Source organism: Chiloscyllium plagiosum, chromosome 11 (assembly GCF_004010195.1).
Source record: "Chiloscyllium plagiosum isolate BGI_BamShark_2017 chromosome 11, ASM401019v2, whole genome shotgun sequence".
Taxonomy (NCBI): domain Eukaryota; kingdom Metazoa; phylum Chordata; class Chondrichthyes; order Orectolobiformes; family Hemiscylliidae; genus Chiloscyllium; species Chiloscyllium plagiosum.
This window is the reverse complement of record NC_057720.1, coordinates 37,257,360-37,266,511: the sequence shown is the minus strand read 5'-3', so window position 1 is coordinate 37,266,511 and position 9,152 is coordinate 37,257,360.

The following is a 9,152-nucleotide window of genomic DNA, read 5'->3' as shown; positions in this document are numbered from 1 at the left end:
ATATGTAAGAGTATGAAGTTATCTATCTGCTATTCGCTCAACAATTCAGAAAAAAAAATGCTGTTTTCACAGATAAGACGATGTTCAATGATGTGTTAAGTTTAGTTAGTGCCTCTCTGCCACTGAAACTGTAATTGTACAGATATCCAACCTCATTGCTTAAGCATTTAATTATGTTATGGATTTTAAATTTGTATTTAACTTTTCTTTCTGTCTGTTTTATCTTTCTCCCTCATTATCTTTATTTTTCTTTCTTTATTTTGTTTTCTATTCATGGTTTTGTACCTAATTTATATTTCCTGGCTTATTCTTATGCCTTCCATACAGAAGGCTAGAGATAACCTTGTATAGCTTTCCTGCAGGCATGTACAAGGACTTGAATGTATACTATCATGTCATCATACAGCCCAATCAGCTAAAGCAATTCCAGGATCCCTAATCTGGGCAATGCTACTTCTGGCAATAAATTCATAGATCAATCTTCAAGCAATAAGCAAGATACAAGATAGATGCTGCAATAATGTTATTTAAACGAACGTATAGAACATAGAACAGTATAGCACAGGAACAGGCCCTTTGACACACCATGTCTGTGCTGACAATGACGCCATTCTATACTAATCCCATTTGCCTGCACATGAACTATATCCCTTTATTCCCTGCCTGATCATGCATCTGTCTAAAAGCCTCTTAAACATTGTTAAGGTATCTGCTCCTATCACCTCCCATGGCCGGTACCTAACACTCTCTGTGTAAAAAAACTTCCCTCACACATCTCCCTTAAACATTTCCCCTCTCACCTTAAACCTATGCCATCTAGTTTTTGACATTTCCACCCAGGGAAAAGGACTCTGACTCTCCAATCTATCCATACCTCTCATATTTTATGTACTTCGTTTTAACCAGCATCTTATGAGCCAATAACCCCACAGAAATTATATACCACAAAAACCACAAAGTGTACTGTATTATTCTGTCCAATTATTATAGTTTGTTTTTCACTTTATTCACCACAATGTAAATATAATTGTTGTTTAATTGAATTGTCACACGAAATATCAACAGTTGATTCAATTTTGAGTCAATTTCTCCTCAAGTACCACAATGTCTGAGTAATCAGTTGATGGTGTGAGTGAAAAGCTCTCTGCTGATAAATTTCATTTAAGACAAAGTTACATTATTGTTTAAGTGATTTATGCTGTAAATAAATTATAACAGGGATTTGTATACCCCTGCATTTCATTTTTGTTATTTAGTATGTGTTTTTACATTGATTATGTGGATTGCTTGATTATCCAGAATATTTATTAATTGGCATACTCCTAGCCCCATAGATGTGGGATAATAAAATGTTAACTGTACTCCTATCAGGTCCCCCCTCAGCTTCTAATACTCTCGCAAAAAAACAATCCAAGTGTGTCCAACCTGTCCTTATAGCTGATACCAGGATGTTATCTGGATTTGAGTGTAAACCTCTTTTGCACCCTTTCCAAAGCCTCCATATCCTTCATATAATTTGGTGAACAGAACTGCATGAACCACTTCAAATATGGCCTAAATAAAGTCTTATACAACAGCAGTATGACATGCCAACTTTCATACTCAATGATCTCACTGAGACATACTCAAGTCTTAAGGGACTTGACAGGGTAAATGCTCAGGGGATGTTTCCAGTCACAGAGAGCATAGTCTCAGAATAAAGGACTGCCAATTTAATACTGAGACGAGGAAGAATTTCTTTCTCAGAGGGCTGTAAGTCTTTGGAAAAGCTTGCCGCAGAGAGCTATGCAGGCAAATTCCTCTTCTGTATTTAAGGCTGAAAGAGATTGACTCTCAATCACTAGGAGAATCAAGGGTCACAGGGAAAGGGCAGAAAAGTGGGTGTGAGGAATGTTGGATCAGCCATGAATGGTTGAGCAGGGGTTGAGGGGCTGAATGGCCTACTCCTGTTCCTATTTCTTGGTTTTATGGTCATCTGTTCGTAATCTATCAGTACTATTTCTTCTTGCTTTTAATTATTAATAAACTTGGGAATTCAAGAAAGCCTGGTTAACTTAGTTCCTTTTAAAACGTACATGCATTTAGATTTGTAAAAAAGATTTCCACAATGGAAGGGATCCATTTAAAATTAACCTTGCTATGATCTACTACTGTTGTCTGGTAAATAAGCAAGGGGAGTCAATTCACCCCTCTGGAGCTTAACAGTTTGAGATATCCCATTTGAAACTGTAACACTTTTAGGGATCCTTACCCAGGGACTGATTTTAACAAAATATACTTTGAAAAGCAAGGGGTCAAATACTGTGCCTTGTAGAACCCCACACAAAACAACCATCTAACCTAAAAAACAACCATTGATCTTACATTTTGTAGGTAGAAGATGCGAAATGAAGAACCATTCACTGACCTTGACCGCCTACATGAACCTTAGACTTATTCTGGAACTGTTGCCAGAACCTTGGGTCCAGAGCTGGTCCCACTTTCTCCTGATGCTGATCCTTGAAGGCCTCTACCCACAAACCCAAGGTGTCTCCTGCCCTTGCCCTCTGCATGACTAATGTCTCCAAGATTGTATCTTACCCCGTCGATTCTCTGCCTGACCTGGTGTTCAGTTTCCAAGAATTTCAATGGCAGCAACTCCTTTGAGAAATACTTGGCTGTTAAGAAAGAATGGGCTTTCTATACCATGTGGATGAAAAACCATGCTGCTAGGCTCCCCTGTGTATGCTGAACTGGCCAGCAATGTTACTGAGCAGAGTGTCGCAGGGTCACTAGCTAGCTCCACAATAATTCAGGTGAGAGGGGTACATGAATTTTGTATGCTGCTTACATTGATATTTAAAGAAGCAGTTGTATATCATAACTGTTCATATCATGACCAAACAAAGGGCAAAGATATATTTCTAATCCTTAGTGGGTTTATTTTTCCCAATTTGTGTCTGCATTGTATTTCGGGGATCTGCAAAACTGTTAGAAGTGTGGAATACTCCTACAACAGCAAAATATTGCAAATACTGGAATCAGAAACAAAAGTAGAATGTAGGAAACGCTCAGAGAGTCAGGCAGTAACTGTGGAAAGAAATTGAGTTAACATTTCAGAACAGCCTTCATAACAAATATTAATGTGCCTTTTGGGTGTGTTTACGAATATGTTATATTATGAAGAGAAAATCATGAGCACTATATCTGTTATTTCCCCAATATGAACTCTTAGCACTGCATTAGAATCTAACATTTGGAATATTAGCACTTTTTTTATAGCCTTTTAAATAAATCTAACCATGTTAATGTAACCTATTCTCGGAAGACTTTCTCAGAGTCAACAACTAGTAGGTGCAACAATGTTTGAAAAAATGATTGGTCTCATCTTGGTATGTGCAGCAAATCAAACTTTAGTTGATCAATAATCATATTGACATTAATATTTGAAGTATCATATGAAGAATGACATACAGCGCTTTGAGGTGTTTTGGAAGAGGCTCACACATTAGGAGTTAATTAAAACGTCCTTTATGTTGAAACTCACCACAATTTAGTTTCAAGGTTGGAATGTACACGTGCACTGATCATCTGCCAAATCAAATTAAGGTCTTCTCATTTGGAAAATGCAAATGTGAAGATACTGTGGGTGCAGTATGTCCTAGTAAACTCCTTTAACAGACATTAAGCTACGTAAATTATTAACTATTATAACACACAGCTTGATTTTTACATTTCCTACAGTGTGGAAACTGACCCTATGGCCCAACCAGTCCACACCGACCCTCTGAAGATTAACACACCCCAACCCATCGCCCTCTGACTAATGCTCCCAACACTATGGGCAATTTAGCATAGCAAATTCACCTGACCAGCACATCTTTGGATTGTGGGAGGAAACTGGAGCACCCAGAGGAAACCCACGCAGACACGGGGAGAACATGCAAACTCCACACAGACAGTCACCCGGGGCTGGAATTGAACCTGGCACCGTGAGGCAGCAGTGTTAACCACTGAGCCACCATGCCACCCCTAAGTTACACCATAATCAGTTACACCTAATTACATTCAGAAAAATGTATCGAGCCATTTGGGTTATTAGATTTGCGTCAATCACTCTCCACAGCTCAGAACCACGGAATTATTTGTCTTAACAAAAGACAATGGTTCTAAATTTTGTTTCTTCGGATTTCATGGTAATAAAACATGTGAGAGATGTAAAATAGCTTACTGTTCTGTTGTTACCCATTTAATGCAAACACAAAGTCTAAATCTATTTGAATGTCTCCAAGTAAAAACTCAGGAGTCAGATGAATAGTCTTTCCAACTTCCTTTCATACCTCCATATGTCATACCTGCCACAGAATTAATTAATATGCCTAAGAGAATTCACAGTCACAAAGCACAGTTTAAGACAATTATTCTATTCAAGGATCTGTTTCATGTTTAAAAAAAAACTAAAGACCTCTGGGATGATTCAAGAGCAGAGGTTAAAGGCATTATGTCATCAGGAATTTCTTTCTTGCAAGCTAAAAATTCCTGTTGATAAACAGAGAATAAATTCGGATTATTAAAGGTGATGATGGAAATTCAATCTGTCGCCATGTAGAAGCAAAAATGTTTCCTGTCATGTTCTATAATTCATCTTTCTTTGTTCTATCTTCATTAAAGCTATGGGTAAGTTATTGTCTCGGCCACTTGCTGCTATTCCGGAACATTCATTCACTGTACCCACTCTCAGCCAGCAGGTGGTGCACTTACTTACCATGTGGCACAGACTTCCTGAGTCCAAATTTCAAGTTTTCTTGAACACTCCAGTTCTAACTGAAAATTATGTCAAATTGCACGTGGAAGGTGGTCGAGCCATTTAGACAGACTTGAGCTTAATACTTTAGATGCGAGCTACAGCTGGGGCCATCTGTTACCAATCCATCACTTAATAGCAAATTTTCAAACAATTCATGGGGATTGTATATTTTAGGCTTGGAATTATATTCCAAAACTGGAAAATAAGCCAGAATTGGACAGTGAAGCAGGCTGTAACATTTCTACCTGAGCTCTGTTTTCCTGCATTATCTTTGCCGTGATGCCTGCCAGGTACTCCTTCCCTGCACAAGTGCATAAATGTGGTACACAGGCAAGGGAAAGATGAAGGTTGCTAATTTCTGGGATGGGGACATCAAGCATCCAGAGATGTTTCAGAAAAGACATATATTCATATCACTTAAGTTGGCAAGACAACTTTATCCTCAACTTTATTAATTAGGATGTAGAGTAGGAGAAAGTCAGGATTGCAGATGCTGGAGATCAGAGTCAAGATGAGGGGCTTATGCCCAAAACTTCAACTCTCCTACTCCTCGGATGCTACCTGATCTGATGTGCTTTTCCAGCGCTACACTTTTTGATTAAGATGTAGAGTAGAAGAGTAAGGAGATGATGCTGAGCTCGTATAAGACACTTTTTGGACTTCAGTTGAAATACTGTGTATAGTTCTAGGTGTCCTTTTATAGGAAGGATGTAATTGCATTGGAGGCAGCACAGAACAATTTATGAGAATGTTTCCAAGGATGAAACTTCAGTGGTGAAGATAGATTGAAGAAATTAGGATTATTCTCCTTGGAGAGAAGAAAATAAGAGAAAATTTAATAGAGGTTTACAAAAACACATGTCAGCTGAATAGAGTAGATTGGGAGAAACTGTTCTTGATTGTAAAAGGAACAAGAACATGAGGACATTGATTTCAAATGATGTGCAAAAGAAGCAAGTTTGATGTGAGTAAAAGTTTTCTTCACTTAGTGAATAGTTAGAGGGTGAAATGCACTGTTTGGATGTGTGACGGATACAGGGTCAATTGAGGCATTAAAGAGGGCATTGGCTGATCATTTGGATAAAATAATGTGCAAGAATATGGGGGAAAGCAGGATACTGACATTAGGTCATTGTGGTCATGTAATGAGCTGGACAGACTCACTGGGATAAACATTCCTGATGAAGAGCTTATGCCTGAAATGTTGACTCCCCTGCTCTTTGGATATTGCCTGACCTGCTGTGCTTTTTCCAGTGTCACGCTTTTCAACAATAGGCCAAATGGGTTCCTTCAGCACCATAACACGTCTGCAATTCTATGATAAAGAAAATGTTGTTCATTCTTCTTTGAGATTCTTTCAGTCCATACAGATGCCACAATGGGTGTGCCCAAGGCAGTAAGCCAAACTCAACATTTATTAGAATGAACATTTATTAAACATAACTATTTACAAGATATGGTAAAGGAGTCATCCTGCTGAAACCTTACTGACTCAGATCCCAGATCCAGCTGACTTGACAAGACTATGACATTCTGGATCAGTGGTGCTGGAAGAGCACAGCAATTCAGGCAGCATCCGACAGCCAACACTATGACATTCCTGATGAAGAATGTATGCTCAAAGCATCAATTCTCCTGCTCCTCAGATGCTGCCTGAGCGGCTGTGCTTTTCCAGCACCACACTCTCAACATATGACATAGCTCCTTTCACAATGCTCAGCAACTATTCTTACAGAAAAAGAACACATTCATCTTCACTTCCCCCGAAATCTTTTCCAGTACCCATTGAACCATTAATATTTAACTCTTCACCCCTATTTCAACACTCCACTCACCTCTATCTTGATAAGTCTCTTGCACTTGAGGCATTCAGCGTTAATCTCCACAGAATCATAAAGTCATAGAGATGTACAGCATGGAAACAGACCCTTCGATCCAACTCATCCATACCGACCAGATATCCCAACCCAATCTAGTCCCACCTGCCAGCACCTGGCCCATATCCCTCCAAACCCTTCCTATTCATATAACCATCCAGATGCCTTTTAAATGTTGCAATTGTACCAGCCTCCACCACTTTCTCTGGCAGCCCATTCCATGCATGCACCACCTTCTGCATGAAAAAGTTGCCCCTTAGGTCTCTTTTAAATCTTCCCCTCTCACCTTAAACCCATGCCCTCTAGTTCTGGACTCCCCAACCCCAGGGAAAAGATTTTGTCTATTTATCCAACAGCACTCTCATCTCTCTTGTAAAATGTATGGGATATATGCACTCCCTTGTCATTGTCTGGGAGGATGAGTGCGAGTCTGGGAGGATGAGTGCGAGTCTGGAGTAGGATGGCAGCTTCCTTAAGGACAAGAACATTTCCAGAACTCTGTCAGAAAGTAAACATGCATAACTACTGATTAAAACAAAACATAAATCTCTGGACCAGGATCTACAAGAAGTTTCTGCAGAGCACAGTGTTTGCAAGCTGGATGGCAATTTGGGCTACTACTCCACAGAACTTTAAATCCTTTTCCAAAAGATCTTGTTCAGTCTGCAGGTAATTCCCACCACTTGTAGTACCATGCTTCATTGACTTTCTCAAAGCAGTTTGAATCTGCCCATGTTGTTGTTTGGAAATATATTATTTATGACACTATCAAACCGTAACTTTTTCTTGCTTACATTGCATCCCTCCTTAGATTTAGATTTAGATTTAGATTAGATTACAGTGTGGAAATAGGCCGTTCGGCCCAACAAGTCCACACTGTCCCGCCGAAGCGAAACCCACCTATACCCCTACATTTACCCCTTACCTAACACTACAGGCAATTTAGTATGGCCAATTCACCTGACCCTGCACATCTTTGGATGGTGGGAGTAAACCGGAGCACCCAGAGGAAACCCACGCAGACACGGGGAGAACGTGCAAACTCCACACAGTCAGTCGCCTGAGGCGGGAATTGAACCCGGGTCTCTGGCGCTGTGAGGCAGCAGTGCTAACCACTGTACCACCGTGCCGCCCACAAACTAGTGGTTTCTTGTTTGATACTAATAGGAATCAGTGAGGAATCTTTTAAAAAATGATATATAGATGCAAGTTGGTGCTGTTTTACACAACCCGCAAGTAATTTGGTTTCAATCTTGCCTTTGCCTGAAGCCTGTGTTTCGAAACCAGGTATGAAACACATGGTGTGTCTCAACTCCAAGAAGAATCTTCCAGCTGTGTAGAACACTGTGTTACACTGAAGCAGAGAATCTCACAGCCCCTTCATCCATTCCCACCATCAGTGATAGGATTCAGATGGAGTTCGTCAGGAAACCAAAAATTTGTTCAAGAGAAGGGCAAAACGTACAAAAAAAACAAGCAAAACCTTTGCCTTTGAAAAGTTTGCTATCCTTCATGCAACTGAGCTGTTGATGTTTCTTAAAATTTCTAAAACGTGTTTTGCTCTTTAAAAAGGAAGTCTGTTGTTTGCGTGTGAAGTGTTTTGTTTTTGCTGGCGAAATAAAAGAACAAATAGCCTCATGATATTACTGACTGCGGAGCTCCTGTGGGTTTTTCCACATACCTGCTCCAAAACCTTAGTTCTGGCTCTGCATGAGGTTTGTGACTGCCTGATTCTGGGGTAGTCATTCAAAATTTCATGCCAACTACTCTCACAGTTCCGACTAATGCAAACCTTGTGCTTTTCTCTCCTGAATATATCTTACCTAATTCCCTCAGACGCTTCCCTGGGATGATACCAGGATATATTCTGCAGAATGTACCAGAGGTTAGTTCTTATAATCATAGAACTGAATTGTCAAGATATCATGCACAAATTTTCATGGATCTGAATACCTAAACTATGACATTAGCATTGATACATTAAAAGTTATGGTTAACTCTGAGTTTTGGATTGGAATTATAAATTAAATAAATCAAAAGCATTTATGTATTGACATTTCATTATATTTCTTTGAATCCCCATGGGAGACTGATTAGCAAGGTTAGATCTCATGGAATACAGGGAGGACGAGCCATTTGGATACAGAACTGGCCCAAAGGTAGAAGACAGAGGGTGGTGGTGGAGGGTTGTTTTTCAGACTGGAGGCCTGTGACCAGTGGAGTGCCACAAGGATCAGTGCTGGGCCCTCTACTTTTTGCCATTTACATAAATGATTTGGACGCGAGCATAAGAGGTACAGTTTGTAAGCTTGCAGATGACACCAAAATTGGAGATGTCGTGGACAGCGAAGAGGGTTACCTCAGATTACAACAGGATCTGGACCAGATGGACCAATGGGCTGAGAAGTGGCAGATGAAGTTTAATTCAGATAAATGCGAGGTGCTACATTTTGGGAAAGCAAATCTTAGCAGGACTTATACACTTAATG